Raw genomic sequence first — 20,265 nt, 5'->3', positions numbered from 1 at the left:
GCCCTCTGCTCTTTAGGTAAGGATTATCTTCATGCCATTGTGTTGAATCCATGAGAAACAACAGAGGCAACTGCTCTGTGCTCTTTTCCAGTAAACCATTGTGAGCTTCCTTACATGTTTCTCACTTCTTGAATCTAAAAATACTGTTTAAAAAAGCTTAAAAATATCAGAGTTAACATATTGTTTACACACCAGTTTGAAGTTAAATAATTCACAATGCCTCAGCTACCTTGCCTGATAATCGGCACAGCAATATGGAAGAGTATTGCTTCTCCCTTCCACCACCACTCTCTCCATTGGTGCTGCAGTCCAGTACCCAGAGCACCATCCTGAATACAGATTTTCTTTTTCCTGCTACGATTAGTTCCTTTAAGGCATTTTTCCCCCTCTTGTGGATTGACAGACTTATCAACACTGGCTAAGATTCATTTAATATGCCTAACATAAGCCAAACAGCATCCTGTCCTGTCGCTCTGTATTCTTTTCTCAGAAAGAATTGGGTTTAGCTGCAATTATTTGCATTGTCTGCTTAAATATTTAGCAAATGCAACAGTTTGGTAGTCGGGCATTGCTGTATTCTATTCTGAATTTTAACTCTGTAAGTCAATTCCTCAGCTGCCCGGTTGGATTTTTATTTTGTTTTTCCTCCTGGCTATCAGGAGATGATATCCCCAGGAAGCAAGAACACAGCAGCACCTGGGGCTGGATGCTGCACTTGTGTGTGTGCGGCTCTGGCAGAGATGTGGAGGGGGATCTGCACACGGCAGGCCTGCAGAACCAATCCCAGATGCCAAATGTGGAGATCAGTACCAAACACCAAGGCTTTGAATTTTTGTTTTTCATTAATTAAAAGGCAGACAGAAAGGAAGAAGCTCCATTCTCATCCTCCTCAGTGCTGCCACACTCAACCATATGCATGCACATATATTGCTGCCTTTATAGTTAACATCAAGGGATGTAATAGCACAGTAAGGAGAGGACCATACCAAATTTACCTGGATCATGGAGTGTGTTTTTATGGATCCTGTTGCAGAAGGATTGTTCCTTTTTTTTTTTAGGTTTCAGTATCTTGCAAAAAATATGTCTTCTCCTTTCTCTGTCCATTTTAAAATCTCCTCTGACATTAGGCAAAATGTTCCCCTTACTAATCCCCACAGGTATAGTCCCAGTTTGCTGCAGATTCTCTGCTGGCTGTCCTGGCTTTTTCCCAAATCATCACAAACTGTTATTCTGAATGTGCGTATCTATGTGTAGGAGTACTCTCCCAGGCTACCACAACCTTCCTACAGGCAAGACTCGATGGAGCAGCTAGCCATTAGGCAGCAGCATGCACCGGCGCTTTAGAGTCATTCCTTTAATCTGAGGCTACAGGACACTTCCAAGTGCTGGTGGACAGAGTGCAGGCAAGACTGTCAAAGGTGCCAGCTGAATGCAGAGCAGTCACATGAATATCACCTCTTGGTGATAACAGCAGAGGAAAAAATGCTTTTACTCACTGTAAAGACCGTGGCGAGGCATGCCCAACTCACCCCCACTCCTGAAATCGAACAGAGAAAAGGAGAGACTTGCATTTCTTTCCCCTTCTTGCTGTTTATAAAACCATCTCTAACACACTCCAGGGCTCCATGTTCCATATTTGATAGATACGTAAAAGCCTGTGACGGGTAACCCTGTCCAGCTTCCAAGCTAACGCAAGACTGTATGTAGGACATCCTGGTTTTTATGCCCTTGATATCGGCCCATCAGACTATGTGACATCAGAGGATATCCTGCCTATAGCTGCCTAAAGTTACTGGGAAAGCTTTGTGGAAGAATGTGTCTTTTTACAGAGTGCGTCACCGATAGACAGCGGTGACACTGTCACTCTTAGAGAAGTGATTGTGTTCCCACCTCAACACCATGATCACCTTGGTGCAGATGTTCTGACTAAAAAGTTAAAAAACGCTTCTTAGAGAAATTCTCTGCGTGTGTAGCTGATGTTGGCACATCAGAGACACAACATTCTGCTCACGTGGAAGGGAAATGTTAAGAAAAACCCTTCAACTCATTCCTAGTATTTTTTATTTATCATTCACCAAATGTACACTTTTTAAGTTGCAGTACTTGCCTAAGTGTAGTATGGTTTTTAGATTGTTTTTAAAGTTTTTTTTTCCCATGTCTCTGGTTAGCATATCCCCATTTGCAAGGAAACTTTGTTTCATTCTGGTGGACTATGCCCAAATGTAACCGGCATCACCTGAGATGATGGAGCCGTTATCAGTACGTATACATGTACATACTTCCTTCATGAAAGCAGCAGTCTCAGCTCGTAGGGACAGAAGCCCTTTCTCTGCCATTAGACAAATGGCTAGGGAAAGTCCCTGCACAAGGTAAGACTCTTAGGAACCCACTTTGAACATTCAGAGTTACAGAGCAGCCTTCACCTTTGGCAAAAGCTGCCTCTGATCTTCAGGAGAGCGTGTGGGAGCGTGTACAGGGCAAAAGCAATGAACAATTGTAGTCCTTGTAGTTTGCTGGCAGATTCTTCTCCCTGTAAAAAGAATAACCTCATGGTACAGGAAAACTGTCCCGGGAATATAAGAACAGGCAAATCCACGAGCTATAGGCTGCTAGAGACACAGAAAGGTTAGGAATATGCTTGTCCTCTTTTTCTATACTTTTCTAGGCATCCAGGTCTGGCCATTATCGGAGAGAGGGATGCTGGGCTAGAAAGACTATAGGTCTAACTCAGTGGGATATTCATTATTAGAAGTGGTTAATGCCTGAAAGAACCAGGTGATCAGGAAACCATTTTTCATGCATTTTTGCATCTCCATTGGCTTCAGCTGAGAGGATAGGTCTCAAATCAGAATCAAGCCAATGGCCGAGAAGTGTTTTTTCAGCACAAAGAAGTATTTTCTGTTTCTCTTTCATGTTGTATGACTCCACTGAATAGCCTCCGTAATGTATTTCACTGTTAAGAAGCAAGTACAAGCCACATACTGTGGATTACATGCTCTATTGTGGTCAAAGGGTGGCAGATGGAAATGAAAGTTGGTTAAGCAACCAATTAGTAGACGGTGCTTGTCATATAACAAACAGAAGTGACTCATGCCATGTCCCTTTCCCCCTCCAGTCACTATATGAATCACCTCACCTGCATCCAAGGAAAGGTCAATTCAGTTTCCCAGTTCTTGGAGGAGTTTTCAGTATAAAAGTACCTGGAAATTATTTAGTGTGAAGAGTTGTACAAGCTGTTACTAATTTTTAGCATGTGACTCAGTACAATTCTATTAGAACTGTGTCTCAAATACGCTTAGTGTGATAAACATACACCTTGACTAGCTCTCACTCACTGCCAACACAGATTTTCCTCTTCCAAACTCATTTGGTGCTCTCTCTTGTTCAGCCTTGTTACTTTTAATTGTTTGCCTTAGAAATGAAGAGTGAGGAAACAAAAGGAAAAAGGAGGAGGAAGAATTCAGACTTATTTTAAGAGGGCCAAGAAATTAGAATAAATAAAATATTACTCTTCATGATATCAGCTGCAAATCCATCCCAGACAGGCTAAGAGGGGCATTCACTTTTTTTGCTTCTTCCTCACATTTGGGCTGTATTGACCTCTTCCCTGTATCATTCAGAAGTTAAAGGGAAAATAAGTGCTGCTCTGGAAAACTTCAGTTTGTCAGAAGTGACGTGATGCTCGTACCAGGAAGGTACCAGGGAGGCTTCTTTCATCCCATCACCTGGCTTTTCCATGACTCTCCTCCTGTTCCCAGCCCCAAATTTCCATATTACGCACTTGTTACTAGGAGCTGGAAGAGTACAGGATTAAACTCATTCTGGTATGGATTTGTTTCAAGGCATGTTTCTCTCATTCCCATTTTGTCTTGATCTTGTTAACTATCATAAGATAAAATCGGGCAGCTTGACATTTTTGTTGTCTTTTCCACACATCAGGTTGTTTTAACCTATGTGGGATTCCCATGTGTAACTTACCCAACTAATTTATGTGGAAAATACCAACTCTCTTGTCCTAGCCTGGATTTGAGTTTGAATTAGCTACCTTGGTGTTAGAGAAAACCTCATTTAAGACACACTTTTTCTCCATCTGAAGTAGTTTGTCTTCCTGCAGAGATGTAATATATGGAAACATATATATCTTTCCATTGTTTCGTTTTCCTCTTCTCAGTTGTACGCTCAAAAAGCAGGGGGTGAATGGAAAAGAGATGTCCTGGCAAATCTGGTCACTGCAATTACCATACCTGCAAAATGAATAAGGAAGCAGTGAGCCTTTTAAAATAAGGTGTTTAGGTTCCATACATAGGATCATGCTTGACATTTTAAAACAAAATCCACCCATTTCTGTCTGCATCTCATGTAAGACTGTACACATCCTGGAAAAATCAATTGAAGGGTTTCTGTGTTATGAAACATAGGCACTTTTTAAAAATTATTGCACTTAGCTTAAGGCTATGCTTCTCTGTGACTGCCTAACCCCGATCTGTTAAAACTCCTTTACAACTCAGAATTCAACAGCATTAGCAATTTTGATTGCACTAAATTTTTATTGGAACTGCTTGTGCTGAATCTGACTTCAAATATAACTAAAGCGACCAGAATGTAGCTCTTCCTATTGATTATTTAGCCTCAATACAAGTTAATAAGGATGCAATCCTCCATCTTTATGTTAAAAAAATTATTTGCTTATTTGGAGGGACCAGAAAGTAAGTTGTGGTGAAGTGGAAAGAGCACCTTTGCCTACTGGACTATGGGTTTGAGATTGAACAAAATCATTGGCAGTTTTACCAGAGAGGGTCTGAAGAAGGCCATCAAAATGTCTGCGTGCAGACTAGCCCTGCAGCACAGGAGCAGCAGAACGCGCTGCCACAAGGGAGATCTGCCTAGGTATTTATACCATGCTCATTGCCATGGTAACAGAAAGCCTTATGAAATGTAGACATTACATACAGAAGTGTTTGTGCTTTCCTGCCTCTCTCACTCTCTCCTTCCCCCCAACACTGGTGCTTTTATAGCAAAGAGGCCCAGTGTCAGAGAGTGACTTGCACTGATTCCCAAAACCATGGGATTCCTGGGCCATACTGGTCCAGTGCCCCACTGGATCCTCCAGTCCTGCAGCCATCCACCTGTCACAGGTGCTCCCAAGCCCCCCAAGTGTGCCTGCCAATTTCAGTGTATGGTAGGAAGTCCCTCAGTGATATCTGAAGGTCATAGGTGTGGAGAAGGATCACCAAGACTTAACTCACAGTGTGTCTCCTGCCTCCCCAGGGACACAGGGCACGGTCGCTACAGGGTAGGATGCACCGACCTGAGACTTTGGTGATGGGCTGGCTATCTGCCAGATGCATTGAGCAGTTACGAAGGGATGAGTCAAGACACATGTCCTCGCTCCTATGCTGTGAGGAAACACTGATGTAACACCATGCTGCTCTCTGGGCCTTAAAATGGTTTAGAGCATAGATGTGCCCACCTCCACACAGCTGAGCATGGTTTTCAAACTCTGGACCAGAATGCAACATGATTTCCTGCTTCTTTAGAGGAAACATTTTCTAGTTGAGCAGCTGCATCCCAAAAGCATTAAGGATGGTAACTCTTCTTTCTGTGTTCGTATCTGGCACTGACCATGTGAATTTTAGGTAGATATTAATAATGCTTTTGTACCTCCATACTGCACTGGCATGTTGTGAGACTTTTTTTCATTAATATCACTCTAATATGCCTGGGAGCTTATTGGATGAAGCTGATACCAATAAAAGTCTCCTAACTGACTTTAAAAAGAAATTAGTCTGTTTCTGCTTCTACCTGTGAACAAGATCCACCCTAAGAATTGGGTAATTGTTAAGCTTTGGCCCGCTTAACCCTTGTCTGTATAATTTGCAAAGCTGGGTTTAACATGATGCTTCAAGTTAATATGCTGGTACAACTTAATTTTCTAAAGAAAAAGGCTGACTACAGGTCTTCAGAAGGAAATACTTAGAAATGCTCTGCTTAGTTTTATGGCACTCTGTGGTACTATTCAAGAAAAAAGCAAGACCGAGTTTTGGGCTTTTTGGATCAGTCATGAGTTCTGTGAAAGGAAAGTGCATGTTACCTTTTGCTTCCTGTGGACTTCTTCTCCATGCTATGCAATCTTGCTGTGATGGGTTTCAAAGAAATATACCTTACTCTCCTGACTGGATGGAAAGTTTATGAATGGCAGAGTAATTAAGAATCCAGGAGATTCTGGAATGGGGACTTGAGATGTCTAAAGCCAATGGAAAGGTGCATTGCAATTACAGTATATTGTTGTTTTTCTGAATCTGTTAGTCTATTGGTTTAACATGGTTGTATTGTTAACATAGTACTTCTTTTGCTGTAGCTACACACTTAAGTAGGCATGATACAACACCAGAAATTGCTACCTAGAGATCCGGTATTTTGTACACAGTATGATTTCTAATTGCTTGAATAATACTGCACAATGGGATAATTTCTTACTCAGTAAGAGTTGTTTCTCACTGCTTGAAATATAATAACCTCTTGGGAAGTCACGGAGCTGCAAACTATAATGATCTATATAGAGCATTTTTGCTCAATCTGTACTCTTAAAATGCTCAGCATTCAGAAAAAAATGAATCAGGAGAAACTGGTAAAGTAAGTTGCAGCAACTGAATGAGATGGCTCTTCAGAATTATATATAGAACCCTTTTTAGACGCCCACAGTCCCTATATTAAAAACAGTGATTCAGAAAATCAGCCAGCAGATTCCTGAACCAAAGTATTGTGTGTAATTTTTGCAGTCCACATTTAAAAAAGATGCATTGTTTACAAGAATGAAATGAGCATTACAAGACGCTTTTTCAATAAAGCTGTTTTGTGCTATAGTCTCTTTACTTGACTAAGCTGTTTTGATGTTGCTACTTTTAATATATGTTTAATTTGTTATATGCAGATATGAAACAATTCACCCATAAATGCAGACAGTAATATTAAAAAAAAAAACAACAGAGTGAGCCTGAAAAGAGTAGCACAGTCATATATCCAATGCCTACAGCAAAGAACCTGGAGTTGTGAAGCTATTGTGGTTAAGCCTAGCAGAAAGTTAAGTATTTGCTGTCCAAACCCAGGGTCACCTCTTGCTTTTTCAAAGATGCGTACCACGTTCATTGAGCAGGACTGAAGGGGCTGACTGCAGCCCAAATTCCGTGCATCACTCTTCCAGTCCTCCTAACAGGTGAGGGGCCTCTTGCAACATTTTGGTTTGTTGGTTGAACCACAGTAGGCAAATGTTAGTTAAACTCCCTGGAGGGGCAAAGTTGTTTTTTCTCATCAGCTGAGTTGAACTGAAGGGGACGTCTCTCTGAAATGATACTACCTACTCCCCTGGCTTAGGACCTCCCAGGGCTGGGAAAGTGCCTTAAGACCTTGGTGTCAAGGACCCAGCTGGCATCAGGACCTGGTCAGGGGCAGCAGCTACCCTGGCCACATCCCCCATCAGGGTTTAGGATGCAATCCGGAATGGGAGCTGTCACATTATTTAGAAAGCGGCAGCTTTTCTTCATGAAGGCATTCTCACTTCTTGCCAAGCAGCGAGTCTCCTGCTGCAATACACGATGAACCCAAACAGGAGCCCCATCAGGGGAGACCCACAGACCCAGTCCTGAGTTCCAGGAGTTGGACTGCAGCTGCTCTTTGCACAAGGAGCCAAGGGGATTTTGCATCCTTTCCCTTTCCTTCTTCCTCATTCACAGCAGGGTGATGCAGTACAAGCCGCACTGATGGTGGCTCTGCATGTTACATAGCCCCTTCAGTAGTGCTGCTGGCCCTGATGGCAGCTGCCCGGAGCGAGGTGAGAATTCCCCACAGGGATGGCTTCTTGGTAAAACCCTGCTCAAAAGCCACAAAAGAGAGGAACTACCGCAGAAACCCTCCTTCTCCACCAGAGGAAAAAAGCATACAACCTTTCTGAATGCCCTTGCCTAGCTGAGTATTTCATTTTTGTTCTGAATTATATTCTAGACTGAGTATGGAGCAACACTGATGGTGGCTGTGCATATCGTATAGGCATGTAAGTAGAGTGCAAGCTGCGTAAAAATTCAAAAAAGGTACAGCTAAAGAACTTTTTAGGCAATTAGGCCTACCTAATTGGTTGGACTGAAGAACTATAGCCATTTATTCCCTTCTTGTCTCCTCTGCTCAAACAGCAGTGGAAGAACTTTCTAAAATATCGGTCAATGTTTCATCCACTGGTATCTATGATCTTTCCCTGGACAGAGTAAATGGTGGGAAGGGCTTTTCTGGATGGAAACTAAGAGTAACTCTACTACTTCAGAGAAACAACAAGCCTTTGTTTCCCTTCTAGCGTCAGCAAGGAGGAGAGGTCTGCCATATAGGATATGACATAACTAGAAGTAGCTGTCATATAGGATGGAAGTAAGGTCAAGAATAAGGTATGTATTCGCAATAACTTTGCTGTTTCAGACTAGAAACCAGGGCTGTGCCTTGTTCTGACTTGATGTGGAGATCAGGCTTTGCTGGACACTAATATAAAGGGAGAAACCGTAGCACAAGGGCAATTACTGGCAGAGTTCCCATAGACGTTAAGGAAAGGCAGAACTCATACAGAAGGAATTTAAAGCAGTCGGTTATATTTTGAGTGTGGCCTCTTGTGTACTATTTCTCCAGTGCTTTTCAAAATGAAGCTGGTGCTCGCAGAAAGGGCTGTCTTGCAGGCCTCCACTCCCCTGCAGAAAATCCCCCAGCCATGCATTAGCAAGACAAGGCTTCCTACGCAGTCCCCTTCTAGTCTGTCTCAGGCCTGTGCTGGAGCAACCTGCTTTTAAAGTAAGCATTAGACCCTGGCATTGCTTGACCTCTCTGCAGAAATTACTAGCAGATAGAACAGCAACTCAGACAATTTGGCCCAGTGAAAGTAACTCAGCTAAAATCTGAGATGGTCATCTGTGTATGAACAGTCCAGGGGGGTTTCAGGAGGCACTGGGCTATGTCCACACTGGTGAAGAAGACAGGAGACAGCCAAGGTTTATTCTATTGCTGTCACTTGGGGAATTAAAGCCCTTGGAGGTAGCACTGGGAAGAAATGAAGTGTCAGCCCTCAGAGAAGGCTGCATTCAAGGAGAAGGAGATTCCCCTAATAAATCTTTCACTTGTTCTCTCTGAGATTATGTCAACCTGCCACAAGTCTGCAATACTTTTCTCTAAAAACCATGTAACCCAGAGCTAGACAAACAAACAGCACTTCTACAAAATGCACGAGGTCCTACAGGTGACAATTGTCTCATGCATCCTATGCAGGATACATCGGAGGTATCCCACCTGTGCGTTGATTTGTGGGAAGGGCTGCGTTTAAAACTGGGCTCTGACTGTATTAGCTGACCAGTGTCATTGTGTGGGGTTGTGTAATCTGAATCAAAGACCTCATTGTAATGGGTGGTGCCATAATGGCATAGAAAATTGTTGTGAGATTTTCAGGCCGAAGTCTCCTGTTAACACTATCCCAACACTGCTATTCGTGAATGACTTGTGCTGTGTTCCCTTAATGAGCTATCCGAAGACAATCCAAATGAAAGATGAGTATGCTAGAAAAGAAAAAAGAAAAGAAAACCAGCATATGGATTGCAAAAGTAGAGGTATACTGGAAACCCTACCATCTTTTACTCTAGCCTTTCTACAATGCAGGGTTACATCTACTGAGCATAGCATTTTTCATTCTCCTATTATACATTCTTACCCAGCAATTTTCTACTTAATGGTAAGTGCATGAAGAATATTAATGCATGCATAAATTAGGACAAAAGCCCAAAATCGGTAAAGCCGAATGCAGACAGTCTGGAGCATTAAAGAAGAAACCAGGGGAATGAACATAAAAGATCAAGACCTAAGTTGGACTAAGAATGGTCTAAACCTATGTCTGGACTACCAAAATATCTACATTCACATTAGATCACATTTCAGATATTTGGAAGCAATACAAAGTTTCCTCTGTTAGTAAATTATTCCCTTAACTGTCCACTACAGAGTTTCTTTCATTTCCTCTCCCAAACATCTGGCACTAGATGCTGCAGAAGCCCACAGTCAGCAAGATATGCAAGCAGGGGCCTAACTTTAGTTCATGAGTCATCTCTGTGGCTCCAGCGGGACAGTTCAGGTGGTTAAAGTTAAGCATTTACTTAAGTACTTTGCTGAAATGAAACGAGCAAGAGGTTACTGCCTAGGTGGAGAACTGGTTGGCTACCTAAAGGTGTGTTCTTAACTATTTATAAAAAGGATTTGATTAAAACATAATTAAAAGACACACCTCTGCTGTGAGAACAGGGATTCTTAAAGAATTTTAAAAAGTGGCCCACTATCAGCCTTGACAACCTCTCACAGTCCCCCCATTACTGGTGAGCTGTTAATTGGAAACACTTTAATCAGGTTCAGCAGAGCAGGGAGCTATTGCTCAACCTCGCCTTACCGGGCCCAGTGAGACTGTGGGTCATGGATGGAAAACCCCTGCTTTGGAAGTGGGATGCCTGCTCTGTTACAAAACTTCTGCTTTGCTGTTAATAATAGGCTGGCTACTGATCTATAACTATATATCAGTAACTTTCTATAGATCTATAAAGATCTATAACTTTCCAAGCAAAAATTTCAGTTGATGGAGTCATCATTCACCAGCAGCCATTTCTACTGCGGAGGCATGAAAAGAGAGCACTTCCTCTCTTCTGTCCAAACATTCATGGAGCTTAAAAATCCTTATTTTTTTTTTTTTAATTTCTTTTGCAGTCATTTTATCCAGGCCACAGCGAACGTGTTCTCTGATGCCCCGATCGCCACAAGGCCTGCAATTTACCCGGCTCAGGCTGCAGTCCTGTTTCTGTGACACCCCTAGTGTTTGCTTTTCCGCTGGCTCTAGTGTTGCAAGCCCAACCACAGGTAAGCCGCTGGTGGGTCAGGTGGGCTTTGGCCTTTGCAGTAGGCACAGCTGAGCAGCACTCACTCAGAGTACAAGACTTGTATGATCATGCCTATACAGGAGCAGTAGGACGCTTCCAAATAACTCCTTTAATAAAATTGGATACTTATTTGTAAGTGAAAGAATGGTTTCAAAACTCTTCTTAAGAGTATCTGTGTCACCAGTAATTCCTTTTTCTTGAATATAAAAAACAAAATTTAACTTTTGCCGGATACAGAGTGATTTTTCCTAAGTCCTAGTACCTATGTAGTATTCCTCCTTTCACATTTTTCCCCAACCTGTCAAAATCATAAGACTGAAAATTATAAAGCCAGCAGCTTTGCTGGAAAATGTCAGGCAGACACACATTTTTCAGAACAACAACAGAGTCTATTTTGTGCTGGGCAGCATTGTTTAAAATTGAGTTTCAAAAGTCCCCAATTTTTCATTTCCACGACAAGGCTAATGGACACATTTCACTTCCAAAGGTAAGATATGGAGCAGGTGAAAACAGGGATTTAGAAAATAACTGCCATCTCAGCAGTCATTTTGAACATTAGTATCTTTTGACATTTTAATACTGGTGGCAGTGATTCACCTAGCAGAGAGACTTAACTAGGATTTGTTTATAGGTCTTTCAAATACTAAGCGTCAATCATCAGTCTTTCATGTCTCCGTCTTTTCCTCCACAGGGCCTCTATAAGCTCTCAGTGTTTCTCTCATCCATTGAATCATCATGCTGTATGGACTTTAGTATTTACTCCCCACTCAGCATTAAGCAAACTTTTCCTTCCCTCAGTAGTTTTATTCTGTGCCTGTTGTGGAAGGCCAGAACTGGGAGGCATGTTGCTGGGATGGAGGAACCGAGCTGATGCCAAGTGATGGTGTGTCCTCCGTTTCTACCCGGCTGTAAGCTCTGTACTGGTCAGAGGCTGACATGATGCACATGAAAGGCAGATTGTAGTGCAATTGGTTAGGAAAATGAGTATGAAGAAATGTAACAGCATTAGAGGAAACTACAGAAGAAAGTTTTGAGTTGCCATCTTTAAGAGACATTAGTTAAGGCCATTTTAAAGAGTGCGTGGAAGGGTTGTTTTGGCCAGATGCTGGGGAATGGATGCAAGAGAACACTGTCACACACTAATGCTCTCCTGCTGCTGAGCAAGTATCATGGCCTTTATTTGAATACACATGCATAGTAAATCCTTGGCAAACAACCCACAAAAGCAGTGGCAGCAGTGGTAGCAGAAACTACCAACAATTTCCTTTAAATTAAGAACATTCAAGTATTAATCCAATGCAAGAAATCTGCACTGCAAAGCTTCTGTTCTAGCTGAAGAGCCCTTTCCAGTCCTGCCACACAACAAATTGCCCACCTTCCTTTTAAATCACACCTGGGTGGCAGCCTGCTGTCCTGGGCTGGGGAGCTGCCTGATTTCATTTCAAGGCAGGCAGAGGGAAGACAGTTCATGCTATGGGAGAGGTGCTACATTTAAATGGCACATGGAAATGACCTACCGTGGCAGAGAAGCATGGTGGTGGGGCCAAGAAGCGAGGCCATTCTCTCCACAGGATCATCATCTGCACCATTTAAATACATATGTAGTCCTTGCAGGCTGTTTCCTGCTTATTTCGGCTGGAGGAAATAAGGTCGCAGGGAATACAGAAGGGTCAGGCGAAGGACCTGCATCGAATTACAGCTTGTACAGCTGTCCCTGGAGCAAGACTAGCCTGCCCAAAGAAGACTATGGAGGAAAGGAAGGTTCTTCTAGTAGAATAAATTCCTATTTCTCCTCCCTTTCCCCCAGGATCTCTTTACTGTCCCCATAACTTTCCCCAACTCTTCTGTCCTGATTCCCTTCCTTAGAGTAATTTCAAAAAGTTCTTGGAGCTTGTCACCAATCTTGTCACTATTTCCTGCACAACCAGGTAGAGAGTACAGCCTGAGTATGAATGCTGACCATCTTGCAGCACAGTCTGGAATTAGCCTTTCACATCCCTGATTTCCCCTCTTGACCCCACCCTGGCCCCGTTCAGGTGCTTCAGACCAAATGTATCTATAGCTTGGTCACACGCTGCTGCTGGAGCTGACAATGAGCTCTTCTTTTAGTAGTCATTTATTTATGATCCAAGAGGCATATACATTCCATAAAACTACTTCTTTAAAAGCATTTTCCTTTACATTATACAAAGTGATTGTTTAATAGTAGCCTAAATTTACTCACCTGAAATGCTTACCCGAACTTACACATCTATCACATCTGCCACAGACAGAATCATAGCAGTCTGCTGAATTACTGGTCTCTAGAGACACAGTTTATCACTCCAAACACTTGAAAATGCTTCTACAGGGCAAAGGCTTATATCCAGGCCAATTATTTATCTAATAAAATTTTTCTGGGGATCACTTCCATTTAGAGAAGAGGTCAAAAAAAAAAAAAATCCTTCTCAAAAAGAATTAATTTTCAATTGACCTGTGCTAAAGGAATGCAGAAGTGTTTGATGAAGTAATCATACTAATGTGCTCTGTAAGTCTGTCTGGAATAGGAAAGGAATATAAACAAATTATTTCATACAGTGTAGTTCTGTCTCTCACAGAGAGGAAGTGAAACTGTGCAATGACACTATTTAACCCTTGGAGGATCAAATATTAGCAGCCTGGCTTAAATGGCAGCGTTGTTTTGAATGTTTTCTCGTCCCAAGCAGAAGTAGAGGCAAGGGGGTACACACTTTTCTGAAAGAGGAAGAAGCTGCCAGAGTGTATGCCTACCTCCTTTCAAAAATGTTACAGGAGTGCACTTTTCTTTTTTATAGGACCAGATGAATGTCCTTATGCCACGGTCAGTTGTGCCCCTCATATAAACTAAACAGTACATGAAGGCCAAATTTAAGGAGGGAGAAGAACTTATTCTTAAACATGTATTTTACACTTACATAAGCATCTCAGGCATATTAAGAATAAAAGTAATTTGAATAAACTGCATGCTATTTAATAAAATAATGCAAGGGAAGTTTAGCAATCTGTGATGAAGTGTGACTGTTTAAAAACTCTTGAAAAGTGTTTATTGCCATTAATATGCTAAGTGGCCCATCACCAACAGCTCCAGAATGAGTGAGTTGAAATCAGCAGTCAAAACCTTTGCCAAAAGAAATAAAACATACAGACATGAAGGTCAAGCACAATAGGTACCACCTCTGGTACTGCAGCTGTACAAAAGTCTAACCCGTGCACTCTATTGACAAAACATCCCTCCTGCAGCTACTGCTAGATCGACAAACCTTCGCTTCTCACCGCTACAGCAGAACCACCACCCCTTGGAGGAAATGAGTGCTACCAATGGGAGAGCTATGTTGCCAGTGTAACTGTGTCTGCACAAGGGGTTTCTTCTTGCAGCAAGGAACACTTTACCTCTTTATACCCCCAGGAGACGTAGGTGTGTTGGCAGTTTCTTCTAGCTGGCAAAACACTGTAACAGAGGCCTGGGCTTCCACACTGAACAGTACAGTGCTATTTCTGAACAATTATCGCCTTGAGGGTTTACACACCCCTAAATGTAGATTAATGTTCAGAATAAAAATCGAGTAGCAGCTGCCTTTGGCTTTAAAGGGAGACAAATAACACTTTTCTAAATAAAAAAACAAATCTTAAGATGCTAACGGCAAAACAAACCAAAACAAACTTAATTACAGGTGTCAAGGCTTAGCTGCAAAGAAGCAGCTGTGTGGTCAGCATCACACTGCATAGAAATATCTGCATCAGTCCAGAACAAAGCTGAATACATGGCAATTTTCTTCTTCTTTCAAAAGCTTTTTGTTCTTTGTCCTTCGGAGAACGGAATGCCGTTCCTTCTTTCATCACTACCTTTCCCTCTGAGTCTGATGCAATTTTTAGTTATTGCTTTGCGATGAGAATGTGTTTATGATTCTGCAAACATGGAGAAATATGTTGCTCACATTTCCTCATCCTTCGGGTCCTGGGAGAGAAATGGTGGGATTCCTCTGGCCAAGTGTGCGCTCCAGCAAGCCACCGAAAGCTCTCTGCAGTAAAAGCTGGAAAGAAACAGGCCCTTGTAGGGCACAAATCTCTCATCTAAAAATAGTTGCCTATGGAGAATTTAGCCCCTTTAAAATTTCAGACAAGTATTTCTCACCTTTAGCTGTGGGTATCTATACCAGGATGGGATGAACTGCATCCTAAAAGGGCTTGCTTCTCTCCAGTTGACCCCAAAGGGAGCCTTGCCAGCTACATCAGTGTAGCTGTCTACACTGTAGAGATCTAAAGTTAGAAGAGACCAGACTCGTCCTAAAATGTCCTTCTACCTCAGCCTCTTCTGTAACACTGCTGCACAGGCACACACGTTTAGTGTGTGCTTGACATTTTTGTAATTTCAGTTTAGCATCCCTGACTGCATTTGGCAAGAACCCAGCTGCAGGCTGGCCTGCACACAGAGGTCTAAACTCTTCAGGTCTACCCCTGCAGCTAATGGGACTCACCCGGTAATGGAAACGCTTCCTTTACGGCTGCAGGTAATGCTAGCCTTGAATGAGAAGGCAATTGCATTAACAGTATGACAATAAAACGGAGCAATGGCAGATGGCCATGTTACCGCCCGTCAAGTAGCTGCTGGTAACCGATCCCACACGCTCACATAGCCAGACTCAACGGTGGCATGGTGTAACTCAAGGTGTGGTTTGACATTACAGCGAAGCCTGTCTAACAACCTGATGCAGCTGAAAAGGCAGTCCCACTCCCCTTCTGCTGTGCCCAGCTCCCGTTCCCACGCTTCCTCCTCCTCCTTGCTGACACTGGGGCTCCTCCAGTGCTGCTGGGAGTCAGTTAAAACTCACCCTTCAGCAGAAGAGATTTGCTTTCTGCCATTTTGGCTCCCTGGTCTGACTCACATCAGCATCAAAGGAGCACTGACAGGGAGGGCAGGAAGGCACAGATGAGGCCAGAGGATGGGAAGGGGCAGGGCCTTGGCTGAACCTCCAGGGAGAGGTTTTCTATCAAGGCAGGATATCTTTCAGTTGAAGCATCCTCAGAACAAGTTACCTTACCTCAGATGATGGGAAGTAACATGTTCAACTACAGTAACTTTACCCCTTACCTTGAACTTCTGCTTCCTAAAACATTAGAGCATTTCCTCTGAAGGAGGCCAGTGCTGCCCTTTAATGTGCTAGATGTGCGTGGGAAGCCTTCTTCTCTGAGATAGAAATGACAGGTGGAGTTCAACACCTTGAGACTATTACATGCTCATCTGCTGCTTTTTCTACTTCAAAGCTTGCACTGAGGGGAGATGGATGCCTACAAACCCTGCCTAGGCCATTGTCTCAAATTCTACCTGCCTTCAAAATGGCAATTTAGTAGAGCTAGCAGATGAGCCATGAAACAGCAGTAATCACTAGACCTTTCTTCTTCCAAAATGGGTTGTGGTTTTCTGAGTGCCCTTAATACTAATTTACGATTAATCCATAATCTTTTCAAGTAACTGTTGCTTTATCACCACTTTTTCATTCTTGGCATTATAAAAGGAGATTAATTTGATTACTTTGTGTAATTTGAAATGGTCACCAGTCTGTGGTCCCTTTTCCTGTCCTCTTACTTTGGTATCTGGAACCAATAATACACCAGCAAAATAGCTGGTAGAAAAACTGCATGCAAGAGCCAGAGCTTAGTTGAGTCGAGACTAAGTCCTACCCCAGGGACCTCACATAAGGCTTCAATAAAAAGGCAGGTATGGGACCAAAGAGCATGCTGAGTCATGATCATCACAACTTCTCTGCCCTGATCCAGAGAGCACCAACACAAAGCCAGGGACTTGGGTCTTTTTTTGTTCAGTGATTTGGATGGCCCAATTTCTCTTGTATCTATGCATGTGATAAAGCCAGTCTGAAAGACTTTTAACCAAATTTGCTGTGGAAGTCATTTGCCGACACTTGGCTCTCTGGCAGCCCTGAGGAAAAGAGCACGTGTCCCTACTCTGCTTCCCATGGGGCTGCTCAGTCTGTGCTCAGAGCAGATGGTGGTGAGGAGGCCCTCGCAAGTCTCTTTTCCCTGTGGAAGGAGATGAGATGAGGTAGATCCTGCCCCCCATCCCACGAGGTTCCCCTCAGGTCCCAGGTTGCCTGGTAGCAGCTTCTGATCACCGTCACTCCAGAGCAACACAACCATGTCCTCAGGAGCAGTTATGATCCCCAAATCCTCCAGGCTGCCCTGATTTTCCTATACCACTTATTAATGTTTTTAATTACAACCTAAGTGGGCCTACTGAGTTCGTAATGAAGGCACATTTTAAAATGCTGTAATCAAAGAACTTTCAATTGGATTAAGGCTAGCCATTTAATTACAGGAACATGTAAGCACAAATAAGCTTTTGGTTTACTCCTGTCTTTCAGATATGTCACGGCAAAGGCTTTCTGCCCATTTGTTATTGCTGAATAGTTGATGCTAACTGTGGGTTGAACCCCAGTGGCCAGGACTCCTACGTGACATCCCAGGCAGTGAGAGTCAGCCCCAGACATGCTTAGCTCCCAGGGTGAGGTGCCACTAGATGCACTTCATCAACATGACAAATATAAGTGATTGTGAAGAATTCCTTAGGAGGTGTCACGGGCAATAAAAGGTTGAAATGAAGGGTCTACTGTTGGATAAACACTCCAAGTCAGTGCAGCCACTGAAAGATGTTGTCCCTTGCCTCTAACCATGATGGTCAGCCATGCTACCTCCTCCCCTCTTCCAGCAAAACTGTTTCTATAATCACAGGGCAAAATAGCATCAGGAGACTGATATGGTTGAAAGCAACCTTTTTTCTTCCTTCCCCGCCCCCAGCCATATCAGTTCTTCGAGCAACTGCACAAATATGTACAATAACATGAAGAAATAGGGAGCCCAGTGACAGGGACAAGATGCTGGGGGTGAGCAGAACCACTTAGTATGGTGCGAGTGCCAGCATCTTTCTGCTTAAATGTTGGTCAAGTTGAATCCTAAGGAGAAAGGTGAGAATGACTGTGAGCAGAAGTTTAAAGGTGGTTATTAAGCTTGAGCCCTATAAAGACAAATTATTGCTAGAATTTGGTAAATGTTAATTATTTCTGCACTGCAACTGTAGAAAGGACAAAGTACTTAAACAGCATTAGAAAATGTGGTCTATCAAACAGGCTTCAAACAGTCCCTGTTGGCAAGCCTCCTAATCTGGGGCACGGTGAGATGTTGTACTGCAGAAGAGATCTAAGCAATAAGCAGAACACATTGGGACTTTAGTTTCAGTTCTGCTCTGTCTTGTTTGCAGCCCAGTCCTTTTCTAGTTGCAGTCTTTGAACTTCTCCCAAGCCTACACAAGGACTGGTTGGTAGGCAGGATGTGCTGCAACTGCCAAAGAGATTAATTGAAAGGGAAGTGTAGATGAACACCATCAGCTGCACACACACAGAGGTATCCATTTAACTACTTCAGTTTAGAAAAGATTGAGATAAATTGGTACAATCATCTTTTTGGACAAGATTAGAATGTATTTCTCTTTGGCTTGTCAGGTGCAAAACCAGAGCGCTTTTGAACTACACCACCACTAAGAAAGGGAAACTGGCTGTGACTCTATACCAGTTATAAGCCGTTGTTATAACCAAATACGTTATAAAAATAGCTAAGAGCTGCCCCTATTTTTGCAGTATTTGTACATCTTATATTTAATGTATAAAATTATATTATCTCAATAGCTAATAATAATAACAACAACAATAATAATTTTTCTATCTTTGAAGGGGCAAATGGAATAAAAGCTAAAGGGTGAGAGTCGTCTGTCCAAATGTAGGTGGTGGAATATGTGTGGCCTTCAGAGAGAGGCCCTTTGGCTGCCTTTAGGCAGCGCAGAGATGGGTGCCATGGGAGTGATTGCCCTCAGTCTACAGGAGCTCAAACGACCCTACTTTGCCACTTTTTATACTCCTAAACGTCCACAGGAACACCACCAAATGTTTTATTTACTTACTAAATTTGAGCAGAGATCAGACATTGGTCTTTCCAAGAGGAGAGAAAACCGCAGTTCTATCAAGTGTGACTGAAAATAGGAAATTATGATGGCAACAGTTGCTCGGCCTGACCTCTATGTGCTGCCACAGGCATCCGTGAACACATTTAGGGGGAAAGAGAAAAGCAGTGTTTGTTAAATTGATTTATTTGTGTTAGCTATGCCATATAAAAGTCCCAGCAGTCAGATTACTTCTCTTAACAGGGCAGTGAGAGTGCACATCCCCTGAGGTGCTGAACCAAAATCATCACCTTCACCTGCGAGCCCCTGAGGGGATGCGGGGAAGTTTCAAACCCGTCGACAGCTGCTGGAGGGGGAGTTTAAATAAACTGTGTGCTTCCTCAGCACTAAAACCTCTGGCTCGTGAAACGCCTGCAGATGATAGCAAAGCGCAGTTTTCATTAGGTTAATATCACTTGAGGGATTCATGTGAATCCTTCATGGGTTTTGCTTTCATTTTCAGTATGACTGAATTTTATGGTATAATCGCATCAACTCTTTCATTTTAAATTCGGTTTCAAGTCTTGCACCAAGGGATGGTTTCTATCACTATGCCTATAGTTAGTGGAAGGCAAGTTTATCCTCTGAGCTGCATAACAAACTGATACAATACTTTATAGATGCCATTTTCCTTTTCATAATATTTAGTTCCTCAGACAATAAGCAAATACTTCACTCTTCTAGAGAAGAGTTTCATTTCCTTCTTATGTACGTTACATCAAGAATGATTAAACTTTGGGCTTATTTTGCAAAATGCAGTTTCCGCTTCATCCAGCAGCTCTCAGCAGCTTGTTTTATAGGGTTGTATGGCACAGAGTCAGTGCTGGCAGCCCTGCTCACCCACAAGGATGCCCCTGCCACATCCCAAGGGGTACAAGGAAGAAGCTTCGCCTTTCTCAGAAGGACTTGACAGGAAAGAGGGCGCTCAGAGCTACCCTCTTTGGAAGAGCAAACAAGACATCAGCTGCTCCCTGAGGTCTCCCTGGTTAACGCACAGCTCACAGGAGCTCTGGGTATCACGGCTCCTCTCCATAAATGTTGCCTAAAAATAGAGCTGAAATGTGACTGTTCAAGATACAGCCTGGCGGTAAACAAGGAAATCTAGCACATAGCCATGCAAAGTTTTGTTTATTTTTTCTGTCGTGGTGTGTAAACTGTTAAAATCTATTGGTTGTAGCTTCTTATTTCAGGGCCAATTGCCCAAAAGTTTAAGAAAACCTTCTGTTTTTCCACTGGTCTAGCTTGCTGCAGAACTCATGGACTACTTGCATGTTTACAAGCTTTCCTCCAGTAGCCACTTTGATT

General features: G+C 42.8%; 1 long non-coding RNA gene across 1 annotated transcript in view; it reads right to left on the bottom strand.

Annotated features, from left to right (window-relative positions):
• LOC135317259 (uncharacterized) overlaps window positions 1–20,265 on the bottom strand; it is a 45,459-nt gene that overhangs the window by 3,296 nt on the left and 21,898 nt on the right. Inside the window, exons 3-6 of the long non-coding RNA XR_010376292.1 lie at window positions 3,979–4,244; window positions 3,137–3,200; window positions 2,424–2,530; window positions 1,497–1,537 (exon numbers count right to left, since the gene is read on the bottom strand). This is a non-coding gene — a long non-coding RNA (uncharacterized LOC135317259). The remainder of the gene's footprint in view (window positions 1–1,496; window positions 1,538–2,423; window positions 2,531–3,136; window positions 3,201–3,978; window positions 4,245–20,265) is intronic.

Source organism: Phalacrocorax carbo, chromosome 1 (assembly GCF_963921805.1).
Source record: "Phalacrocorax carbo chromosome 1, bPhaCar2.1, whole genome shotgun sequence".
Lineage (NCBI taxonomy): Eukaryota > Metazoa > Chordata > Aves > Suliformes > Phalacrocoracidae > Phalacrocorax > Phalacrocorax carbo.
Note: the sequence above shows the minus strand (reverse complement) of the source record. Positions and strands in the feature narration are given on the sequence as shown.